The sequence below is a fragment of the Suricata suricatta genome, chromosome 9, assembly GCF_006229205.1.
Source record: "Suricata suricatta isolate VVHF042 chromosome 9, meerkat_22Aug2017_6uvM2_HiC, whole genome shotgun sequence".
In the NCBI taxonomy this organism is placed as follows: Eukaryota; Metazoa; Chordata; class Mammalia; order Carnivora; family Herpestidae; genus Suricata; species Suricata suricatta.
In genome coordinates this window covers 34,816,139-34,841,458 of record NC_043708.1, presented here as the reverse complement: position 1 = coordinate 34,841,458, position 25,320 = coordinate 34,816,139, and the positions used below count along the sequence as shown (strand labels likewise).

Below are 25,320 nucleotides of genomic sequence, written 5' to 3'. Positions count from 1 at the left end.
TAAATAGGGTTTGATGTGTTAGCCTTTGGCCTTCTCCATTTGGCTGGCATCATGTTATATCTGACTTTATTTAAAACAGTGCTGTGGTTGATTAGCAATGTCTGTTCTGGGCTCATGAAGGATGATCAGAAGTGGCAGCAAATAGGCTGGATATTTCCTTCCTTGGTGGTGTTCAAACCTCTTTTAGAAATAGCTGTGTGAAGAAAACAAATAAAATGAAAGCAAATGACATTAAGTAAGCATTTGTTGTGTTCTAGACCCATGACAGTTATCATAATTTTTTCATTTGATTCTCATTGTACTCTGAAAAGTAGTCATGATTATTTCAGTTTTACAAATGAAAGTCCTATGGTTGAGTCCTATGGTTGACAAAAGTCACACAGCCAGTTAGCAGAACCAGGTTACAAATGAAGGTTTGTTTGACTCCAACGTCTGTGCCCGAAATTTCAGTTAAAATAAAAAAGACCTCTAGTTAACAATACCTTAAAAGACTCAGTACAAGATGCCTGGGTGGCGCAGTCAGTTAAGCGTCTGACTCAGTTTTGGCTCAGGTCATGATCTCGCGGCTTCGTGGGTTTGGGGCCCACATTGGGCTCTGCATTGACAATGTGGAGCCTTCTTGGGATTCTCTCTCTTTCCGTCTCTCTCTGCCCCTCCCCCACTTGCACTGTCTCTGTCTCTCTCCAAAATAAACTTTAAAAAAGGCTCAGTATGTTAAAAGGTTTCAGTATGTATGGGAACACTTTCAATTTAAAAAGTTTAAGTGGAGGAATCACCTGGCTGACTCCGTTGGAGGAACATGTGACTTTGGATCTTGGGGTTGGGAGTTTGAGCCCCATGTTGGGGGTAGAGTTTACTTTAAAAAAAAGTGAATAAATAAATAAGTAAATAAATAAAAAGCTTAAGTGGAGGTAAAATGGAATAATAAAAAAATACTAAATGAATTCAAAAAAGACGGAAAGAGAAAAAGGAAACAAAGAAAAGATGTGACAAATGGAAAACAACTAGCAAGAAGGTAGATTTAAACCCAACATATCCGTAACTACATTAAATGTAAATAGTCTAAATCACTCCTACTAAAAGGGAAAGATTATCAGCTTGAATAAAAAAGCCTAGAGATGCTGCCTATAAGGTGTTTCTTACTTGAAATATAAGACACATATAAATTAAAAGTAGAAAGATGGAGAAGGATAAATCATGGTAAGAGTAAATCACAAGAATGCTGGAATGGACTTCAAATATTACTGGCAATAAAGAGGTCCATTATATAATGATAGAAGAACAATTTTATCAAGAAGACATAACAATTCTAAACATAAATGTACCTAATAACAGAGCTACAAAATATCTGAGATAAAAACTGATAAAATGGAAGAAGAAATGGAGAAATTCATAATTGTAGTTGGAAATTTCAACACTCTTCCCTCAGTAGGAAGACAGAGGGAGCAGACAAAGCAGACAGTAGAACAGTAAGGATAGAGAACACTTTAACAGCACTAGTAACCAACTTGACCTAACTGACACAGGACCTCTCACCTGACAGTAAATCCCCATTGTTTTCAAGTGCACACAAAATGTGCCCCACGAATAATCTGGACAATAAAACAAATCTTAGCAAATTTAAGAGGATTGAAATCAAAGTATGCTTTCTAAACACAATGGAATTAAACTAGAAGTCAATAAAAGAAAGATATCTGGAAAATCCCTTAATATTTAGAAATGAAACAACACACTTCAATATCCCAAGGGTCCAAGAAGAGAGCACAAGGGAAATTAGAAAATATTTTGAGTTGAATGAAATAGTCTAAAGTGCTGACATTTTACAAAGTCCACCTGGTCTGAATTAGTGTGGCGTGCTTGCAGGTTTTAAGGCAATGTGCCCCTGGGACAATTTTATTTAAATACAGGAGCGAGAACACTGCACTCTCATCAGTCTCTAAAATGAAAAGCAGATGGGTAATGTCTATAGAAGGCCCTCCCCTCCCGCTCGCCCTCTTCCTGTATTCCCGGCTCTGCCCTGGCTTCAGACCCCAGGTGAACACATCCCCAATGGAACTTGACTCCAGACCCCATACTAATGTTGTTTCCTTCTGGGGGCGCATCTTGCCTATGATCCAATCACTGTGCAGTGAACCAAGAGGCAGGAGGCTCTCTCTTCAAAAAGGAGTCAGCTGTCTTACTGGCTTTGGGTTTAAACACCTTTAAATAACAGCACCAAGCATGTGTCCTGTCCTGCTGCAACCTTCTGAAGAGAACCAGAAGCCTGTGTGAGTTTCATTTCTTCGTCATAGGAACTGAAGTGCGAGCCTTAGACAAGAAAAATCAGCCGGAGTGTGGGGACATGTAGATTGCATGCCACTAACAGGAATCATAACACGTAGGTACTGCTTACTCTGGCATTGTCTCTTTAACCCTCACGCAGCCCCATGGAGTGGGTCCATTCTGCAGAGGAGAGACTGAGGCACAGTAAATTAGTAAATTCTTAAGGTCCTACAACCAGCAAGTGGCAGAGCTGGGATTCCATCCAGGCTGTTTTCTCTAGTAGCTGAGTGGCTCTGGAGGCTTCATACTAAACCACACTGTCTCTGTCCCCACAAGGAGCCCGGAGGGAGGCCTTATCGTCACATGGGGGAAAGGATGCTGGAGGCATGTCAGTGCCTATACAGAGGACCCAGCAGAGACCCAGAGAGGTCAAATGACTTACTCATGGTTCTCAGGCTATTGATGGCAGATCCCAAGCTAGGACTTGGCCCTTCCAGTCCCAGGCCAGTGCCCTTTGCTCTCCCCAAGGCTCTCTCCCTCATGAGGGTGCCCCAGGAGAATCATTCACCTTTCTTCTGTCCTGGTGTGTATACTTTCCAAAGCACCAGTGTGACCAGCTCTAGAGGAAGACGTGGATGTAATGAACAGAGCAGGGGTAGTATTAGCCGGCACTGTTCTGAGAGCTGCCTGGTGTGGGAGGGAGAAGACTGGGAACTACTGGGCTATGTAGATCCATATAACATGGATCTGGCCAGAGAGGCTCAGGTCACACATATGAGCTCTCTGAGCCCCTATTTCCTTGTCTACAAAACTGGGGTAATAGTACTAACAACCACACAGAGTCACTGTGAATATTAAATATCAGAGCTAATGCACATAAAGGCACTCAATCCGGTGCGTGGCACATATAAAGTGCCAAGGCAACTTCGGCACACATTTTCCAAGTGTTGCTTCTTCAGTCTGCCTAGAAATAACGTTACCTGTAACGTAACTATAATCTCTGGATGAAGAAAATAAGTTGTTTTTCTCTTCCTTTCTTTACCATCTGGAGAGTGGTGGTTTCTACCTGTGTGTCTTCCTCAGGCGCTCGCCTGCCTGGGGCTTTCAGACCTCGGCCTGTCAAGATCTGTCCTAACAGTCCAACTCAGAGCCTCTCTTTTCTTTTAATCCACACCACCCAGCTTTTAGAAAGTTCCTCCCTGGATCTAGAGAGGGTGTGTCTAGCAACGCATTCTTTCCAAAGCCCAGAAATGGGAGGATTCTATCAGAATGCTTTGCAGAATATATATATTTAGCAGGGCAGGTTGAGGATGCCAGAAAAAAAGAACCTGTTGTTCCACTTCTGCGTTCTGTGGGTTCCACTTCCTCTGAAGAGGGTTAGGGCTGCGCTTGACACTTTCAGAGCGAGCATCTCTACAGTCTGCCCTGGGATCTGTAGGGAATTATTTTCAAGGTCTGGACTCCTTCCACCGGAAGAACCGAAAGTTGCCCATTGGACAAATTGAAAGGCTAGAATCTCTTCTCCTGGCACCAGAATGCCAGAAATGAGCTCTGGATAATATGTATCAAGAGTCCTAAATAAGTATTTTTTTCTCTGCTCGGATTCTTTTTGTTTTTTTAATGAAGATAGATTTTTTTTTAAAATTGACTTTAGTTTGAAGTGTGGGTTGGCTATCTCAAAGTGGTAAACTTATAGATGATTTTGTTCTTTCTCATGGCCATTATAAAGAATTGCTGAAGTAATTTATCCAAGGGAAATAACCACTTATTCTGGCAAAGATGTTTTCACAGCCTTATTTATGGAGAAAACTACAAACAACCTACATGTTCACCAATAGGGGATTACTAAACTGAAGTATGGTTCACCTACATGATGATATATAATACATCCACAAAGAGTGACATTTATAAGGAATCTTTAATATCATAGGTAACACTCATGATAGAATGTTGAATTAAAAAAAACCAGTATATGTAAAAAAAAAAAAACAACCAAAAACCAAAAACCAAAACCAATATATGTAATGACACAGCCAATCAATGGCTACAAGTGCGAGTGTGTGGCGGGACTATAAAACAGTACAAATATGTTGAAAAACACTTTGACTTTTTAAAATGCATGCATTAAAATTTTTTTTAATGTTTTTAATTTATTTTTGAGAGACAGAGAGTGCGAGCAGGGAAGGGTCAGAGAGAGAGGGAGGTACAGAATCTGAAGCAGGCTCCAGGCTCTGAGCTAACTGTCAGCACAGAACCCAATGTGGGGCTTGAACCCAGGAACAGTGAGATCATGACCTGAGCCGAAGTCGGCACTTAACCGACTGAGCCACCCAGGCGCCCCAAAATGCATGCATTTTTAAATAAAGTTTTATTTATTTATTTTGAGAGAGAAAGCAGGCAGGGGAGGAGCAGAGAGAGAGAGAGAATCCCAAGCCACTCCATGCCGTTAGTGTAGAGGCCGACATGGGGCTCCATCCCATAAGCTGTAAGATCATGACCTGAGCCCTAATCAAGAGTCAGATGCTTAACCAACTGAGCCACCCAGGCACCCCTAATATGTATAAATTGAATATATAAATTTAAATGATTATTTAAAATAAGACCTTATGATCCAGCAACTTTACTCTTAGATATCTACTCGAGAGGAAGGAAGACATGTCCACACGAAGACCTGTACATAGAAGCCTTATTCATAGTAGCCCCAAACTGAAAACAATCCAAATATCTATCAACAGGTAAATGTGTGAACTGTGGCGTAGCCATACAATGGAATAAACCCTCCTCCGTAATCAAGAGTAATGAACACTTAGACCTGCAACAATGTGGATGAACCTCAAAAACACTATGCTGAGTGAAAGAGGGCAACACAATAGAATACATACCGTATGATTTCATTTATATGAACACTAGAGAAACACATATAATCTGGGGTGACAGCTAGCTGACAGGTGGTGTCCTGGAGCTGAGGATTGAGGGAACTGACTGGGAAAGGGCACAGAGAACCTTCTGCGGTAATGGAAATATTCTGTATCTTGATTGTGGTAGGGGTTCTAGGAGTGCATGAAGAAATACTGGTTGCCAGTATTTACAATATGACTAAAAGATGTGTGTGCGCGCATGCGCACAAATGTATACCAGATACAACGCTATAGGATCTCAATTTTTAAAATAAAAATGGGTGGGCAGCACCTGGGTGACTCAGTTGGGTAAGAATCCAACTCTTGATTTCAGCTGAAGTCATGACCTCAAGATCAAGGTCATGAGATCTCGTGGGATCGAGCCCCATGTCAGGCTCTGCACTGGGATTCTCTCTCTCTCTCTGCCCCTCCCCTGCTTGCAGTCACATGCTCTCTCTCTTTCTCTCTCAAAATGGATAAACCTAAAAAATAAATAAAGATAAAACTAGAGAGGGGGACAGAGAGAATACTGGAAGCATATTTACAGAAAGTGGTGGCTAATTCTGGTTTCTGCAGTCATAAGAGATTAAAAGAGTATTTAAAAAAAATTTTTAATGTTTGTTTATTTTTTAGAGAGACAGAGCACAAGCTGGAGAGGGGCAGAGACAGAGAGGGAGACACAGAATCTGAAACAGACTCTGGGCTCTGAGCTGTCAGCACAGAGCTCAATGCAAGGCTCAAACTTGGGAACAGTGAGATCATGACCTGAGCCAAAATTAGATGCTTTACCCACCGAGCCACTGAGGCACCCCTAAAAAATTATTTTATGTATTTATTATTTTTTTTAAATTTATTTTTAATGTTTTATTTATTTTTGAGATTGAGAGAAACAGAGCATGAGGGGGGAGGGGCAGAGAGAGAGGGAGACACAGAATCAGAAACAGGCTCCAGGCTCTGAGCTGCCAGCACAGAGCCTGATGCGGGGCTCGAACCCACGAACTGTGAGATCATGACCTGAGCCGAAGTTAGAGGCTTAACCGACTGAGCCACCCAGGCACCCCCTTAAAAGATTATTTTAACCAGAAAGATGATTTGACTGGGTAGCCCCGCTGGTTAAGCATTGGACGCCTGATATCAGCCTGGGTCCTGATCCCAAGAGCATGGGATTGCGCCCTCTATAGGTTCTGTGCTCAGTGTGGAGCCTGCTTCAGATCCTCTCTCTCTCTCCTTCTTCCCCCTCCTCTGCTCTCAAGAGAGAAAGAGAGAGATTAAAAGATTATTTCAATAATTTTGTTTTTTTTCTAGATTTTGTCCCATGAACAAATATTAATATAAGTATTACCAAATACAACCTAAAAATAATTGTTGAAATGATTATTTAAATTGTTTAGTTTTTTGCATCTTTAAATATATTCGATCAATTATATTTCAATACAGCTGGGAAAGAAAATTCAAAGACTTAGTGGGGACACATGTCTGTAGAGAACTGAAAAAGAGACAGCAGGCATGTTGTTCCCTAGCTCACTGGCTATCTTTACCAAGTCGGTGAAGGGCATGCCAACCATAGGCTGTGAGGAAGTAACTCCTATAATGCTGAGTAACATCTCAGGATGGGCGCCTCCTAAAAATTTAAAGGGTTTACATGCGGTAAGCAGATTTTACACAAACATCCTATTGAGATAATTGGCACTCACTATGGGCAAGGCTTTCTTCTTCAATCTTCACGGAGCTGGAGATAATGAGACCTCTGGGTTGGTCCTTTGGAGACCCTGCCCTCAAAAGCACTCTGCGGGTGGTCCTCATTGCAGGGCCTGGGCATAAGGGGACGGACACCCTGGAGTGTTTACTCCATGGGGTGCATAACCCTGGGAAGGACTCCTTTTTGGAGAGATGCACTGATTTCCCTCCAAAAATTGTGGGAACCACAACTTCTTCCTCTCGGGTACCTCCCACTCCCTTAGCTCCTATACGTGAAGGTACCCAATGACTACTTTCACCAAATTAGGACATTTTGATTTAGTTGATTTGGTGGGGTGAAGGGAAAGGAGCTATCTCCCTTAATAGAAGGTGCCAATGCCAGGCTAAGGGAGAGAGTGGTGACTATGACCCTAAACTTCTCACAGGGTTAGAAATCCCTGGATGCTTCTGTGTAGTTCTTGGGAAAGATTATGAAGTTGGCCAAACTGTCTGCTGGCCCAGGTCAGAGCAGGGGCTTCCGCACTCGCTTCCTGCCTGCGGGCGTCTCTTCCCCCAGGAGATTCCGCGGTCCATGACTTAGCTTCTGTTCATAAAGAGCTAGCTCGCCTGGTTGAAACCTGGCGCGTCTTGCTCAAGTGCTCTTCACAGTGAGCTCACTGTGTGTTTCTAGACCATGCTCTTTGGCCTTATTCTAACTTCACAGAGTAGAGAGCTGAGGAAGCTTGGCGTCACCGTGCCTTGTAGACCTGCCACCCACCACAGGAAGCGGCTGTGGCACTGAGAAACCAGGCTGGCCCTGCCCACAACACATAATTACCGGGTTTGATATTTGGATGGTACGAGCCAGAACCAGGTCTCTTGTACTTGTAGGAGCCAGGACATAATCCCCCGTCCTTTCTTCCAAAACAAACCCAAGGAGCATTTATTCTCTGTGCTGATTTCCTTTGATGAGGTTTTCCAGGGCCTGATGGATGACTCTGTTCCCTCACCTTGGCCTCTAATTACTGCCCACACTTGCTTCCATCTGTTGTGGTTTCTGAGCTAGGAATGGAAGTGTACTTGGATGTTTTATCATCGCTTTGGAACACAAGCCTAGAAAAGCACAGCGTTCCCTGTAATTTACACTCCTTTGGATTTCTATTCAGCCTCGGTTTTTGCTGAAACAGCACACGAGCCAAAGAATAGACAAGGTATGGGCACCTTCCCAAATGCCAGCTGCCTCCCTGTTTTATCAGGAGTGAAATCAAATGATGGAGCAAGTTTTCACCTTGAATCAGCCATCGATCAGCAAGGAGGTGTGCATTGACACACCCGTCAGGAAGCCAGAGGGCAAAGGAGGTTCCCAGGGGGCATGCCCTCTGCCCCCAAGGCATTCCCCATGTAGACTATGCACTCAAGGGTATTTTCCATGCAGACCCGGGTCCTGGTGGCCAAAACTGAACAGATCCAGTTCTCAACCCAGAAGAAGACAGAGCGACATGTGATTGAATGTGGTGCACGTGTAGGGACAGCTCTACACGTTCACAGCAGCTTAAGGTACTGCGGACTGGAGGGTTCTGGGAAGGTGACTTAGAAGAGTCTACTTAAACCGAATCTTAAAAATCAAGGAAGAGGGGTGCCTGGGTGGTTCAGTCGGTTAAGCATCAGCGTCCGGCTTCAGCTCAGGTCATGATCTCACGGTTTGTGGGTTTGAGCCCCGCGTCGGGCTCTGTGCTGACAGCGAGCTCAGAGCCTGGAGCCTGCTTCAGATTCTGTGTCTGCCTCTCTCTCCGACCCTACCCTGCTCTCGCTGTCTCTCTCTGTCTCTCAAAAATAAATAAAAAAATATTTTTAAAAAATCAAGAAAGAGTTATTCAGGTGGAAAGGGAGGCAAGAAAATAAGGGTGCTCCACACTGCATAAAAGCAAAAGCAAACCCAGTGCGTCCCGGCACCTATGCTGTGACCCTCCTCCTTTACTCTGAGTTCCTTCCAGACTTTCTCCTTCAACTGGTTTAATAGAATAAGAGAATCCTCTTAAGCTACAACCCTACTCCTAAATCAAGAGGTGATCTGGACCCTTGAAGGTGAAGAAGCCTCTAAATTCCAGCCTCCCCACATGCACCCCAAGTAACCCAATGCACACATACATAGTCCAGGAAGTGAAAATCGCTAATTATAAAGCTGCAGGGGTGTGTGGAAGAGGGTGTTAGACTGCTGGTGCCCAGGGTTAGTCGGATGGAAGATGAGAGGGTGCGGGAGACGCAGAAAGGGCTGCCGAGGACTCTTTCGGATTGTGTGAGGAGGTCAGATGGCTAAACAGCTGTGGTTGTCTTGTAGGGTGGACAGAGGGGCAACGGGAAGGGAAGAATCAAGGGCTGAGCTGACCCACCCTCTGGGCTCTGCCCTGAGCCTACATAATCTCACGAGATTTTCTTTGAGGTAAGAGAGGATACCTCCCTTCCACAGCTACAAGGAATTTCATAGTCAAAAGTCTGTGCACGGAAGGAAAATGCCAGGAAGGATATACGTGGTGAGCTCTATGACCTTGGCTCCCTGGTCAGTCTCAGGACCTCTGAAGTTCGTCCTTGCAAGTGACCGGCGGCGCCCCGGTTACCGCCAACCCAGAGCCCGCTCTCACCTCAGCTCCTGGCTTCCCCGCCCTGCACTTCTGGCAGCACTGTCTCCTCTCGGTCTCCGAGCTGACAGCAGCCCAGCTGCCCTGGACCTGCCCGGGCTCTACCCCTGGGTCCGCACCAGGGAGGAGGGGGAGGGGAGAAAGCAGCCGCCCGGGAAGTGGGAACTGTGAACCCAGAGGAGGACGCCGGGAGGTCTGTGCTGACACAGCGGCCCCAGGACTGCCAACCCGCCTGGGAGCTGGCGGTTTTGGTTTGAGTGTGGGCGTAGTGTTTTATTGCTATCCATGTATTTATTTGTCAGGACTGGAACTCCAAGAGGGCATGTCCCTACTGTTCACCACAGTCATCTAGCAAGAGGTATCACAAGGCGCTGCCAAGAGGAGGTCCCCACAGAGGTTCTGTCCCTGAAAAGAGAACATAAGTGCCACTAAGGCAGGAAGCTCTGCTGTTTTGTTCACTGCTGTATCCTCTCTGCTTGCCACATAGTAGACACTAAATAAATACTCATTTATTGAATTAATTGCTTAAAACTCACCAGATCAAAGCTAGAAGCTTTTAAAAACGTGTTTATTTTGAGAGAGAGAGGCAGAGAGAGAGAGAGAGAGAGAGAGAGAGAGAGAGAGATCCTCAAGTAGACTCAGTGCAATCACTACAGGGCTCCATAGGGGCTCGAACTCACCAATCGCGAGATCATGACCTGGGTGGAGATGAAGAGTCCTACACTTAATGGACTGAGCCACAGAGGCATCCCGCGGCTGGAGGCCTTTTTTAAAGGTTGTAATCTGGGAAAAGCTGGGGCAGAAATGTCCAGGAGCCTGAATTCAAGATCCATCCATCCATTTATTGAATAGTGATGGATGTTTCCGGTACAGAAATGAATCAGCTATGATCTCTGTCTTCAGGAGGGTCACTGGGGATTAGAAACAAATTAATGGTAAATAAATAAATAAATAAATAAATAAAATAAATGCTGCTGGAATTAGGCAGAACCAGAGGAGGTCTGTAGAAGTGGACTGAAGCATGGGTCCTGACCTCTGAGAGATTGTTTTAGAAGTTCCTCCCAGCCTCAATTTCCTGGTCTGTATGGGGGGATAAGAATCTCTGCTGTTTACTCCAAGGGTTGTTGGGAGGAGTAAATGAGCTAACGCCTGACGCTTGCTGGGCACAGGGTAAGACACACAGGGGGCAGGGGGTCCCAACGGAAGAAAACAGCAGGTTTCATGCAGGGAAGAGGCGCTCACAAAAGACCTCTCAGAGGAGGGACTCGAGCTGGGTCATTCGGGATGAGGACATGTCAGCCAGGTGGGCACAGAAGAGGGTGGTCAGGTGGGATGATGGTGAGGACAGCCGTCCTAGCCCCGCAGATGAAGGGGTCCCAGGAGCCCATGGAAGGGGTGCTTAATGTAAGAATCACCGTGCCCTCTGGCCCCCACCCCTCAGCACATAACACATATCAATGGGAAGGCTCTGCTGTTTTCAAAGGGAGTCTGTGGTGTCAGCTACGCATTTAGGGCCTCGTAAGGCATGATTCCCAGGCTGTGCTTCAGCTGCACCCCAGCACATGGAAGATTGCCCACACTGTTCAGCCGCGGGTGACCTCCTGGAACTGTCAGGCTGCATGAAGGATGGCCCAGGAGCTGCCTTGGTGCCAGCTGTGTCTTAAGCACTTTACCTGCACTAACTCACTTAACCCTCACAACAAGCCAGCGAGGGAGGTGCTAGTATTTGCCCCTTGCTTCCATTGAGAGTGCAGGGACGCAGAGAGGTTAAGTGATTTGCTTGAGGCCACGCAGCTGCGAAATGGCCGGAAGTAGGCTTCAAACCCAGGCCATTCTGCTCTGGAGTCGGAGCTCTTCGCCACCACTCTAGTTACAAACATAAGAAGGGGTGGAGAATCTCAGTCTTTACTGTTTATATAGGTGTAAAAACCGCTTACGTTTGCTTTGTCAGGAGCGTTAGAGACCTACAGTTCTAGGGTCTAAGCCTTTTTCCTTCTAGGGTCCTGGAGACTGAAAATCTGAAAACTGGACAATCTTCGCAGGCAAGTACATGGTTGCATATGTAATTCCGGGGGTTTGTGGGTCTCCTGAAGCCCATCCAATCACCCCTTACTGTGAATTTGGGGTTAACATGGCCAAAATTTCCTACTTGGCTTGGAGATGGGGCTCAGGCTGGCGGTGGGAGGGAGGTTTTCTGAAAAGACGGAGCAGGAGGCAGGCTCAGGCCGCCACAACTGCTCACCGCCCAGCTTAGTGCTCTGGAGACGAAAGCATTCATTTCAAACTCTGAATCATCTGGTGCTATTTCTTTACATATTTCCTCAAGAAAAGAAGGCTTTATTTGGAATGATTCACCAGCATATAAATCAAGAGACATGCAAAACAGACTTAAAGGAGCCACAGAAAGTTACAAAGCCTAGAAACTGTAAAAATAAACGATTTCCAGTGTTCCCATAGCAAGGCACGTAAACTCAGCTCCGGAGAAAAGAACAAATGAAATCAACTCGCTTTTCAAGAGGTTACAATTCTAGCTAATAAGATACACAGCTATTTTCTTCTTTAAAAATTGAAATGAGGTAACACATGAACAAGATTAAGGAGTAAAAAAAAAAATTGGACAATCCAGCAATTAAAAGCAACAGCTGGGATTCTCCCCACCTTAAGTCCCAGTTACCTAAAGGTAACTAATTTGCTGGTTCTGTTTTTACTGCTTCTGGGAGCTATCCCCTTCTCTCTAAATGGTATGCTTGAATTCTGTTCTGTTGTCATAGCAAGGGTTTAAATTATGTCACCATCTCGATGACACCCCCCTCCAAATTTTTAAAAATGTTTTTGTACTTTTTTTGAGAGACAGAGAGAGACTGTGTGAACAGGGGAGGGTCAGAGAGAGAGAGAGAGAGAGAGAGAGAGAGAGAGAGAGAGAGAGATACAGAATCTGAAGCAGGCTCCAGGCTTTGAGCTAGCTGTCAGCACAGAGCCCGATGCAGGGCTCAAACCCACGAACTGTGAGATCATGACCTGAGCCGAAGTCGGACACTTAACCGACTGAGCCACCCAGGCACCCCATAATTTGTATATGTATGTGTAAACTACTACTTCTCTTCTGCTGCATTGGTTAACATTATAACTGGAAAATATTTACTTAAATCTCTTGCTCTTGCTCATTCAACTGTTGACAGTCTCTATATCCCTGCTTTACAGATGAGGAAATGGGAAGCTTAGAAAGATCATTGCTTGCCCAAGGCCACACAGCTGGTAAGTGTGGATCTGGTTACAAGCCCCACTCAGCCCCCAAGCCCTACTGTGACTTGCTGTGGTCCCAGAAACACTGTGCTTGGCATCTGTCACCGAAGTGGGGCCACCTGCTATTTTTATACCTGTCACTCTGTAAAGAGAGCAGCCTTCCCAAGGATTCAGCTCCGCCAGCTAGTAAAAATACCATGTTGGCCAGTGGAGAGGGGTTGTTTACAGAGTGGATTTCAGAGTACTGTGATTCGGTCCTGGAGGGTGGGTCCCATCTCAATTTCCTTGTTCTCTTGCTGCAGGGAGGCAGGACTAGAAATGGTTCAGTAGAAGCCACCTCAGGGGTTCCCTGTTCAGCACTCTGACTCTTCAATAGTGGCAAAAGAAAACAAAGGTATTGAGGTCAGTAGCGACTTGTTCAGGGTCCCAACCAAGTTTGGGAACACAGGTGGTCTCACTGGACATCTCCCTTCTCTGCGAAGCTGTGAAAGATTGGGTTTCTTTTCATTGCTCCTCGATGGTTTCCATCCCAAAGTAGACCAGGGCACACCTGATAACACTTGTTTTTGAAGCTTTTTTCAGTTCATCCACTACTTTATTAGAACAAAGGTGCCCATGTCAGTATCTATGCACTAGCATGCTGGTAAAATCCAACTGGCACTCCTGGAAGGGGGGTGGGGCTGAAGCTTTTGCCAGTTTCCATGATGTAAATGCCGCCGCCATAGTCAATTTCAAGCTGCCAACATGACTTCACTGAACATGAAATAGGCACGAAATGCATGGTGGCAATTCATTATAAAGTTATTTCCACCATACAGATGCAATAGATATAAATAACCTCAAAAGCACAATCAGTTCTTTTTAATGTTTATTTATTTTTGAGAGAGAGAAAGAGACAGAATTTGAGCAGAGAGAGGGAGACACAGAATCAGAAGCGGGCTCCAGGCTCTGAGCTGTCAGCACAGAGCCCGACACGGGGCTCGAGCTCATGGACCATGAGATCATCACCCAAGCCAAAGTTGGATGCTCAACCGACTGAGAGCCACGCAGTTGCCCCGAAAGCACAGATAATCATAAACTAGAGTGAAATTGATGAAATTTGAAGTGGGGTTCATGAGTGAATGCCTAAGAAAGAATTCTTGAGACTTGGTACAAAAAGGTGATTTTATTATAGCACAGAGACAGGACCTGTGGGCAGAAAGAGCTGCACAGGATTGTGAGGAGTGCCTGATCATATACTTTATAATTAGTGGAGGTTAGGGATAGCATGCATCTCTAAGGGATTTGGAAGCAAGGCTTTCAGGACCTTGACGGGCTGGCAGCTGTTGAGGTTACTTTTAGTTTTTAGTGAAACATAAGCATTAAGGCACTAAGGCAGCCATGAGTTCCTTGAGGAAGGTCACACTCTGCATGTTTCAGGCGTCTATCAGTGGGCTGCAAGCTGTAAGGAGATTTAATTTAAGGCACATTTCTCTTGCCTTTGCTCTCCTCGTCAAAATAATTAGGAAATGATGATTTCTGAGTACAGACATACCTTGGAGATCGTGCAGATTTGGTTCCAGGCCACTGAAATATAGTGAGTCGAATGAATTTTTTGGTTTTCCAGAGCATATAAAAGTTATGTTTACACTATACTGCATTCTATTAAGTGTGCAACAGCACTATGTATAAAAAGCAATGTACATACCTTAATTTAAAAATACTTTATTGGGCAGAAAACAAATAATCCAAAGAAGACATCCAGATGGCTGACAATGAAAAAATGCTTTACATCTCTTATCATCAGGGAAATACAAGTCAAAACCACAATGAGATACCGCCTCACACCAGTCAGAATGGCTAAAATTAACCACTCAGGCAACAACAGATATTGGCGAGGATGCCGAGAAAGAGGATCTCTTTTGCACTGCTGGTGGGAATGCAAACTGGTGCAGCCACTCTGGAAAGCAGTATGGAGGTTCTTCATAAAGTTAAAAATAGAACTACCCTATGACGCGGCAATTGCACTACTAGGTGTTTATCCAAAGGATGTAGCTGTGCTGTTTCAAAGGGGCACATGTACCCCAATGTTTATAGCAGCTCTATCAACAACAGCCAGATTAATGGAAAGAACCCAAATGTCCATTGACAGATAAATGAATAAGGAAGATGTGGTGTATATGTGTGTGTGCGTGTGTGTCTCACACATATATATCACACACACATATATATACACATATGTATACATACACACACACAATGGAGTATTACTTGGCAAGAAAAAAGAATGAAATCTTGCCATTTGCAATTGTGTGGATGGAACTAGAGGGTATTATGCTAAGTGAAATTAGTCATAGAAAGACATATCCTAAAAAAAAGACATATCCTATGACTTCACTCATATATAGAATTTAAGATACAAAACAGATGAACATAAAGGAAGGGAAACAAAAATACTATAAAAATAGGGAGGGGGAAAAACACAAGAGACTCTGAAATACAGAGAACAAACTGAGGGTTACTGGAGGGGCTGGGGGGGCGGTGATGGGCTAAATGGGTCGGGGGCACTGAGGGGGACACCCGTTGGGATGAGCACTGGGTGTTACACGTAGGGGATGAATCACTGGATTCGACTCCTGAAATCATTATTGCACTATATGCTAACTAACTTGGATGTAGATTAAAAAATTAAAAATAAATAGAAATAAAAAACATAAATAAAAATACTTTATTGGAGCACCTGGGTGGCTCAGTCAGTTAAGCATTTGACTTCGGCTCAGGTCAGTATCTCACGGTTCATGAGTTCAAGCCCCTACATCAGACTTTCCGCTGCCAGCTCAGAGCCTGGGGGGGAAACCGCGTTGGATTCTGTGTCTCCCTCTCTGTGTGCCCCTTTCCTGCTTGTGCTCTCTCTCTCTCAAAAACAAATAAATAAACATATAAAAAATTTTAAAAATACTTTATTGCTAAAAATAAAAATACTTTATTGCTAAAAAATGCTAACCATCATCTGAGCTTTCAGTGAGTCATAGTGATCACAGGTTCACCATGACAAATACGATAACAATGACAAACTTTGAAATATTGCAAGAATTACTAAAATGTGACACAGAGACCTGAAGTAAACAAATGCAGTTGGAAAATGGTTCCGATAGACTTGCTCAGTGCCAGGCTGCCACGAACCTTCAATTTGTAACAAAACATAATGTGTCTGCAAAGCTATGCTTTTATTTATTACCTTTTGAAAACTACAATTTATTTCACTCAAAGTGTAATTTACTTTACTTTCTTATTAAAATTTTTTTTCATGTTTACTTTTGAGAGAGAAACAGAGTGTGAGTGGGTGTGGGGCAGAGAGAGAGAGGGAAAGAAACAGACAGACAGACAGACAGAATTCCAACCAGGCTGCAGGCTCTGAGCGGTCAGCACAGAGCCCAACATGAGGCCTGAACCCACAGACCATAATAAGGTCATGACCTGCCTGAGCCAAAGTCGGATGCTCAACCGGCAGCCACCCAGGCACCCTGTAATTTAATTTTAAATAATGCCTGTATTTAATAGGCAGCTCCTGAGATTCCTGAGGATTCATAGCCAGGGCTTGTGGGTTTGCACGGACGTCTGCAGTGAGCCACTGCTCCCGTACAACTTAGGAGCTGCTGCCTGCGTCCAAGCCGGGAGCGAGGAGGCTGGGATCTAGTATACGACTGTAATATCAGAAGTGACCAGCTTGGAAAACATAAAATACCCAGGAGGCTGGGCTCTGGTGGCACTGAAACAGAGGAACAGGGGAGGCCAGAACCTCTGAGAGACTGAGTGGAGCTGAGCAGAAATCTTACTCTGCACGTTCAGATGTACAGAACACAGCCACATCCCTTGGGACGATTCTTCTTCCCTTCCTCTGCGGACTCCGTTTCCTCTGGTGGGGGCAGAGACTTCCACTTGCCTATGAAAGGGAATTCAAAAGATCTCATTTTCTTTTAGTTTAGAATCATCTCTCGAGGCTCTCTCAGCCCCTCTTGAATACAGATCTAGTCTTTCAGCTTTCTCCCCACGCACCTTGGGCCTAGAGGAAAGATGGAGTGTTGATTTGCTGGCGCTGCTGTAACAAAGGACCATAGTCTAAGTAGCTGGAACAACAGAAATTGATTGTCTCACAGTTCTGGAGGCTGGAAGTCCAAAGTCAAGGTGTTAGGAGGGTTGATTATGTCTTCCAGTTTTCCATTTTATATAAGGATACAAGTCATGAAGTAGGGACTCATCCTATTCAATATGACCTCATCTTAATTATATCTGCAACAATCCGATTTCCAAATAAGGTCACGTTGTAAGGCTCTGGGGGTGTGATACTGTGATTTATAGTAAGAGGTATATATTTGGCCTTTGTCCTATTTCTGACACAGAGCTCCTAAAACTCTGGGTATTTCCCAAGTGATGAGAGCAATAAAAGGTGTCCTCTGTTGTGTTAATGAAGTTAACTTTGAACCACACCTAAGGATGGGGCTGCTTGCCAGTGAAGCCAACCATGAGATGTGAGGTTTGGAACTTCAATGTGCCCACCTCCCACCCCCATCTTTGGTACTAGGAGCAGGGCTGGAAGGCGAGTCAATTGCCAATGGCCAGTGATACAATCCATTGTGCCTATGTGAAGAAGCCTCCATGAAAACCCAAAAGGATGGAGTTCAGAGAGCGTTCAGGTGCTATTCAAGGACTGTGGCATGCTCAGTTAGGGTATGGGAGCCACTCTAGCAGATTAATCAAATCCAATGAGGTCGTTGGAACCTCCAATAAGAAGTGCAGGTGATGACCTGAACCTACAGTTGGATTCTGAAATATTGGAGGGAGGGCAGTCTGGTAGGACTGAGCCCTTAACCTATGGAACCTGACGCTATCTCTGGGTAGATAGTGTCAGAACAGAGTTAAATTATAGGACCCCCAGGTGGTGTCAGAGAATTGCTAGCTGGTGTGTGAAAAACCCCTCTCCCCACACTGAAATTGGGTGCAGAAATCTTATAAAAGGGTTAGGAATTCAACATATAAATGTGGTGGGGGACACACTTCAACCCATAACAAATGCTATTTGGTGGTAGGCGTGTCTGAGTGGGAATGGATATGCACGTGTCCTCAGGAGGGTGGTGGGTCTGGGAGCCTCCCTCTTGGTCTTCTCTGTAAGGGTGGCTCTTTGATCCAGTTTTTGAATTCCCAGTGCCTGCCAAATGCTCACTCAGGGGAAGCTGCTCTCACCAGGCTCTTTGGCTCCTGCATCAAGAGTCCTTCTGGTCATTTGGTTCTTATGTTTTGTGGTCTCTCGTTATCCCTCAACTTTCTGCACTCTACTCATCCCAAGTACTTTCCCAAGCCCCTTGGGAGACTGGTGCCCTTGGCTGTGGCTGCACCGCTGCTGCAGAGTTTAGGGCTCTGTGAGACCCCCTTGCAGCCCACCCACCACTTCCCCATCTTCAGCCTTGGCTGCCCACGTTGGATGCAGACCTTCCCTAAGGTGCCTGAGGAACGAAGGAATAGCCCCACTGCTCTGGGAGCCCCCTAGACGGACCCAACAGGGTCTCTAGCCCAAACAGGGAGTGGGGCATGTCCCCCCTCCTCATGCTATTTGCCTTCTTTCCTCTTCTTCCCCCGCTTTCCTACACTGGAAGTGTGACTTAAGTTCTCGTTCCCTAGGGCCTGGAGTAAAAGTCAACACTTTTTTTGAATATGTGCATATTTGATATATATACATATATATGTGTGTATATATATATATACATCATATATATGTTTAGAATTTTATATATTTAATGCTGTACTAATGTACTATGTGTTTTATAAAACATATCCCACAATAGGTATTTAAATTTTTTAAAAATTTTATTCAGTTTTTGAAAGAGGGAGAGAGACAGAACATGACTAGCAGAGTGGAGGAGAGAGAGAGACATGGAATCCGAAGCAGGCTCCAGGCTCTGAGCTGTCCGCACAGAGCCCAATGCAGGGCTCGAACCCACAAACCATGAGATCATGACCTGAGCCACCAGGCAACCCCCCCCACCACCCAAAGGCATTTTAAAGGATAAGATAAAAATGAAAATAGAAGCGTTAATATTTTTTTCTGCACCCGATGTGTTGGCACACCCCACTTTGGAGGTCATGCTCACTGCTGTTGTCTTACAAGGGATAAAAAACAAGAGAGAATTTGGCAGGCCAAAGCTGAGCAATGACCTGGTTGTTCTCTTTGGCATCTCCCTTTCCCTGAAGCATGGAAACCTGTTGATTAAATGGGTGGAGAGCCACAGAACACCATGATTTAATCGGAAAGAAAACACACCGGTTTAATATATATTCACAAGTATCATCCCATTACATGGGAACCATGCCACGGGCTGGCCCTGGTCCCCAAGGTCTGAGAGCAAAACAAACCGCCTCTGTGGGGCACACAACATTCCCTTTGTCACCACTGGAAGGCTGATGGGTTAATGCCTGTTGTCCCCTATGCTCTCTGGAGCATGTGTGTGTGTGCACATGTACGTATGTACCTGTGTGTGTGTGTACACGGGGGTGAGAGCTGCCAGGAGGCAGATGTGGAGGAAGGCAAGGAATGCAAAGTTCTATGTGCTGGGAATTTACAAGGACACAGAGTCTGACAGGGCTTAGCTGTGATGCTCATGTGTCCCAAGTCTAACCAAATCTCCCTTTTGAGTAGTATGTGGCATTGTGCAGAAGTCACAACGAATGAATACTAGTCCTGATCTAGTGACAGAAAGGTAGAATCCTTCTCAGTATAGCATCAGAGAGTTCAGGTGGTCAGGGGAATGCTTTACAGGGTTCCTCTGCTCTCTAAAAATACCGTGTTCCTCTGAGAACTCTTGGAGGCAGAAGTGGCCTGAAGTGAAAAAAGTTACCATTAATTTATATGGAAAAATTTTTGAGCATTTTTGGACCTAAAAAAATAACCTTTCCTAGACTTTTCTGATATCTTAGGACACATCTTGCTAACGGCTGCACAAAATAAATGGACACAAAGCCCAGATGCTCACAGACACAGTTCAGAGCTCTGGCGGCTTGGTGCTGAGATGTGGGGTTGGGGCGGGGGGGATCTTGCTGCAAAACAGATGCTGAATGTTATTTTTGCTTTTCATCATAAAAGCAAAAACTGTTTTCGGATTTCTTTCAGTTAGTGAAAATAGGTACTAATGTCAGTGTTTTGTAAAAGTGAAGTAGAACACAGATTTTTCATTTTTAAAAATTCTTTTTATGTCCTTATTTTATTCTGAGAGAGACAGAGAGTGAACGGGGGAGGGCCAGAGAGAGGGGGAGACACAGAATCTGAAGCAGGCTCCATCCAGGCTCTGAGCCTGAGGCAGGACTCAAACCCACAGACCATGCGATCATGACCTGAGCTGAAGTCAGACACCTAACCACAGCACCGCCCAGAGCACAGATTTTTCAAAGCAAGGGATACTTGTGTGACAATTCTGTTCTTTCATTTAAATAAAGACTTGCAACAGATATTATGAAAACTTTGGGAGGTCTCCAGTAGCTGGTCACCTCCCCTTAATTTGTGATGTTGTCATAACCACATGGTGGTCAAGTAGAAAGGGCAGGGAATTCTGGATCTGGGCTTGCATTCCAGTTTGAATCCTGGCTAGAGCTTATGAGTTTAGGGACCATGGACAAGTTAACTTTCTGAAGCTTCGGTTTCCTATTGATAAAACAGCCCAATGCTAAACAAAATAATGTATACAAAGTGTCTGTTGCAGCACATGGCACCAAGTGGGCCTTTAACAGACCCAATAAAAGTTAGCTGATAAGCTAGACTTATTAAATATTTAATAAGCTAGACTTATTAAAAGGTTTCTCCCAAACTTCCTAGCACCTCCTGTCTGCCTTAGACCTGTGCCTCCAACCAAAACTTCTGAGGTGTTAAAGTGGCCTATTTTTTTAAATTAATAATTTATTTATTTTTAAATTTACATCCAAGTTAGTTAGCGTATGGTCTGACAGTGATTTCAGGAGTTGATTCCTCAATGGTCCTGACCCAGGTAGCCCCCCCCAACCCCTCCAGGAACCCTCTGTTTGTTCTCCATATTTAAAAGTCTCTTATGTTTTGTCCTCCACCCTGCTTTTATATTATTTTTGCTTTCCTCCCCTTATGATCATATGTTTTGTATCTTAAAGTCCTCATATGACTGAAGTCATATATTTGTCTTTCTCTGACTAAATTTGCTTAGCTTAATACCCTCGAATTCCATCCATGTTGTGGCAAATGGCAAGATTTCCTGTCCCCTGTGATTGCTGAGTAATACTCCATTGTGTACATATACCACATCTTCCTTATCCTTTCATCCGTCGATGGACATCTGGACTCTTCCCATACTTTGGCTGTTGTCGATAGCGCTGCTGTAAACATTAGGGTGCATGTGCCCCTTCAAAACAGCACACCTGTATCTCTTGGATAAATACCTATAGTGCAGTTGCTGGGTGGTAGGGTAGTTCTATTTTTAATTTTTTGAGAAACCTCCACACTGTTTTCCAGAGTGGCTGCACCAGTTTACATTCCAACCAGCAGTGCAAAAGAGGTCCTCTTTCTCCGCATCCTCGCCAACATCTGTTGTTACCGGAGTTGTTAATGTTAACCATTCTGACTGGTGTGAGGTGTTATCTCATTGTGGTTTTGATGTGTATTTCCCTGATGATGAGTGATGGTGAGCATTTTTTCATGTGACGGTTGGCGATCCGGAAGTCTTCTTTGGAAAAGTGTTTATTCATGTCTTTTGCCCATTTCTTCACTAGATTATGTGTTTTTTGGGTGTTGAGTTTCATAAGTTCTTTATAGATTTTGGATACTAGCCCTTTATCTGATATGTTGTTTGCAAATATCTTCTCCCATTCTGTCAGTTGCCTTTTAGTTTTGCTGATTGTTTCCTTTGCAGTGCAGAAGCTTTTTGTTTTGATGAGGGCCCAATAGTTCATTTTTGCTTTTGTTTCCTTGCCTCCAGAGATGTGTTGAGTAGAAAGTGGCCAATTTAATATCTTTCTTATTTTTTATTTTTGAGAGAGAGAGAAAGCGAGCAGGAGAGGAGTAGAGAGATGGAGACAGAGGATCTGCAGCAGGCTCTGTACTGAGAGCAGAGAGTCCAACTGGGGCTTGACCTCACAAACTATGAGATCATGACCTGAGCTAAAGTTGGAGGCTTCACCAACTGAGCCAGGTCCCCCAAAGTGGGCTTTTGTAAAAACCAAATTTTAAGAATTATTTAGCTTTCTTTAAAAAAATATATGTATTTTGTAGTTTTAAGTACAGTCTACCCCCCAACATGGGGCTCAAACTCATGACCTCAAAATCAAGAGTCACAAGCTCTACCAACTGAGCCAGCCAGGCACCCCAATATTTCAGCTTTCTGATTAACTTTTCAATTAACACAGTTTGTACTGTGTTTTACAAGTGTTTTACATTATCAGTAGGCAAATTACCAGAGAGTTTCTTCAGGTGTGTTTCTATACGGTTCGTAGGGTTCCATCCTTTCCCCTGAAGCAGCCCCTCCCCCTTTCTGTAGTATTTATACCTCAGTTTGATGCTCCCCCCCCCCACGCCATGTTTACATTTGTAGTAGGAAGCTCTGGAAAACCTGACCATTCTCAAAATCAAAAGAAGTGGATTTCCAATACGGAGACTTCAGGCTGTGTGACAGATGGTAAAAGGAAATATTTATATGAAGGCTGTGGGCGGGAGAGGAGACACTTGTTACTGTTGAACTTGTAGTAGCTGCCAGCTGGACATGCAACACAAACCTGGCAAAACCTCCGTCAGCCCTGAAATGGCTTCCTCACGGCAAACAGCTGCCGCCTTTAGTTACTCCTCTGGGCACTAGGGTTTTTTGCAGACGGTCTGCCTCACGGTCCCCCCTCGGATGTGTGCCTGCTTCTCCCAGGAGGGTCGCAGCTCAGAGTGACCGAGGTGGGTGCAGAGCTGTCTCACCAGGCTCGCAGAACAGGCCGTCACGGAGATGGGATGGGGAGGGGGACAGATGAGGGAAGTGGAGGATTGGAATAATACCCCCATGGGTGTTTCTGGAAGGATAGATCCCTGGGGAACACTGCAGAGAGGAGAAAGGGAGGCACATCCTCTTCTACCATTTTCAGAAAGCCTACATTGCGTATTTTTACTAAAATGTTGCAAACATAAACTGTAAAAAAAAGGCAATTAAAAAAAATGTATGACACAGGCAGCCGGAATGGTCTTTCTGACCCCACAAATTTGTCTTCAGGCCTCTTGATAGGTGCTCAGTGCAGACCTCGGGGAGCTCTGCCACTGTGGAAAACACTGCCACCTGCTGGGCCTTTTGAGAATGTCAGCTGACCCTGTCCGTCAAAACTAGTCCCAGGCTTTCCCAGTGCCTTGCACGTGCGTGGTGCTCCTGGAAAACAAACAAACAAACAAAAAAAACAACCCAAAACCAACATCCCCAATACGTAGGCACACTCAAAATTCTGATTAGAATATGCCCCGAAGAACTACAGTTGATACCGTGGAGGAGAAAGGCTACAAAGATTTTTTTCTTGGCCCTCAGAGACCACTTTGTCTTGGGCACTTTTAGCCCCTGTTTCTTGCTTTCGAATTTTAATTTAAGCCACTGATTGAGGCTCAGATGGGATTTAACAGCACATGGTGGAAAACACCTTAGAAATATATTGGGGGGGGCGTGGGTGGCTCACTTGGTTAAGTGTCTGACTTCGGCTCAGGTCATGATCTCACAGTTTGTGGGTTCAAGACCCACGTCGGGCTCTGTGCTGACAGCTAGCTCAGAGCCTGGAGGCTGCTTCGGATTCTGTGTCTCCCTCTTTCTCTCTGCCCCTCCCCTACTCACTCTCTGTCTCTCTCTCTCAAAATAAAATAAAGACATAAAAAAGATATATTGAGCCTGGTTGCCCCGCACCGCGCTCCTTTGGGACCTGGTCCTGGGCTTTTGGGGCACCGCTGCTTTTTAGATCGACCTGGGCCGACCTGTGGGCCGGGGCCAGTATGCGCTCAGCGGCCGCTACCTGTGGGCCGCGCTGGTGCTGGCGCTGCTGGGCCTCCCTTCGGTGGCGCTGCAGCTCTTCAGCTGGGTCTGGTTGCGCGCCAACCCCGTCGGCTTGCACGCGTCGCAGCCCCCAGGCCGTTGCCTGGCGCTGCTGCATCTCTTGCAGCTCGGCTACCTGTACAGAGGCGGTAATCTAGAGACATCTCTGGCAGGCGGGCCTGTTGAGAGGAGCGAAGGCAAGCGTCGGGACGTGCCTAGCAAGGTGCCTGGTTCTCTGCGGACTCTAGGGTGTGTGCAGGGGCTGCGGCAGGGGCTGCTGGTATGGCAGCAGGAGGCGCCCTCCGACTTTGATCTGGCGTATGCCGACTTCCTGACTCTGGACATCAGCATGCTGCGGCTCTTTGAGACCTTCCTGGAGGCGACTCCACAGCTCACGCTGGCGCTGGCCATCGTGTTGCAGAGTGGCCGGGCCGAGTCCTACCAGTGGGTCGGCATCGGCACGTCCTTCGTGAGTATCTCGTGGGCGCTGCTTGACTACCACCGGGCCTTGCGCACCTGCCTCCCCTCCAAGACGCCCCTGGGGCCGGGCTCTTCTGTGGTCTACTTCCTGTGGAACCTGCTGCTGCTGTGGCCCCGAGTCTTCCCCGTGGCCCTCTTCTCAGCTCTTTTCCCCCACTAAGTGGCCCTGCACTTCTTGGGCCTGTGGCTGGTACTGCTCTTCTGGGTCTGGCTTCAGGGCAAGGACTTCATGCCAGATTCCTGCTCTGAGTGGCTGTACTGGGCCACAGTGGCCTCCATCCTCTATTTCTCCTGGTTCAACGTGGCCAAGGGCCGTACCCAAGGCCGCGTCACCATCCACCTGGTGTTCCTCCTGAGTGACAGTGTTCTCATGGTGGTCACCTGGTTGACTCACATCGCCTGGCGGCTGCCCAGTGAAATCCCACTGCAGACGCTGCTGCCTGTGGGCGGCCCTCCTGGGCCTGGCCCTGCGGCTCGTCTACTACCGCTGGCTGCACCCTAGCTGCCGCTGGGAGCCCGACCGCGTGGATGGCACCCGAGGCCTCCGCCCCCTCGAGTGGCATCAGCTGCCTCAGAACAGGCGCGTGGCCCAATTGGCTCAGAACTTTTTCCCCAGGGTTAGGGACGAGGCTGCTCTGCCACAGAAGGGAGAGGTGAATGGGGTCCTTTGAGGCAGCGTCAGACCCGGCAGAGGACAGAACAGATGACATCAATTGGTAGAATGCAGCTGCGGGCCTTGATTCACTCAAGACGCACTTACTGCCTGGAGTGCTGGGCACTGGAGACCAGAGTTGAGTAAGGCAGAGAGGCCTGACTTCAAGAGTGAGAACAAGAGGAGAAAGGCTGGGCCCTGGAGGCTCAAGGGCCCCGGTTATGTACCAGGCACTTTGGGAGGAAAGAAGAGACACCCCCCCTTCCCCATCGTACCCCTGCTAACCAGTGCAGCTGGTGCCCCAAAGCTCGTGCTGGTGTTTTCACCTCCCTGGCCACCCTTAAAAGTGGGGGAGGTGCTGTCCTCCCCCAAGTTTCCCCTATCCTGGGCTAAAGGCCCAGAACCTGCACGATGTGTTCTCCAGAATTCTTCCTCCCGCCCCC

General features: G+C 45.9%; 1 pseudogene; it reads left to right on the top strand.

The window, feature by feature from the left end:
* The first annotated feature begins 11,273 nt into the window (after nt 1-11,273).
* Nucleotides 11,274-24,896, top strand: LOC115302184 (annotated as a pseudogene).
* Nucleotides 24,897-25,320: the final 424 nt, after the last annotated feature.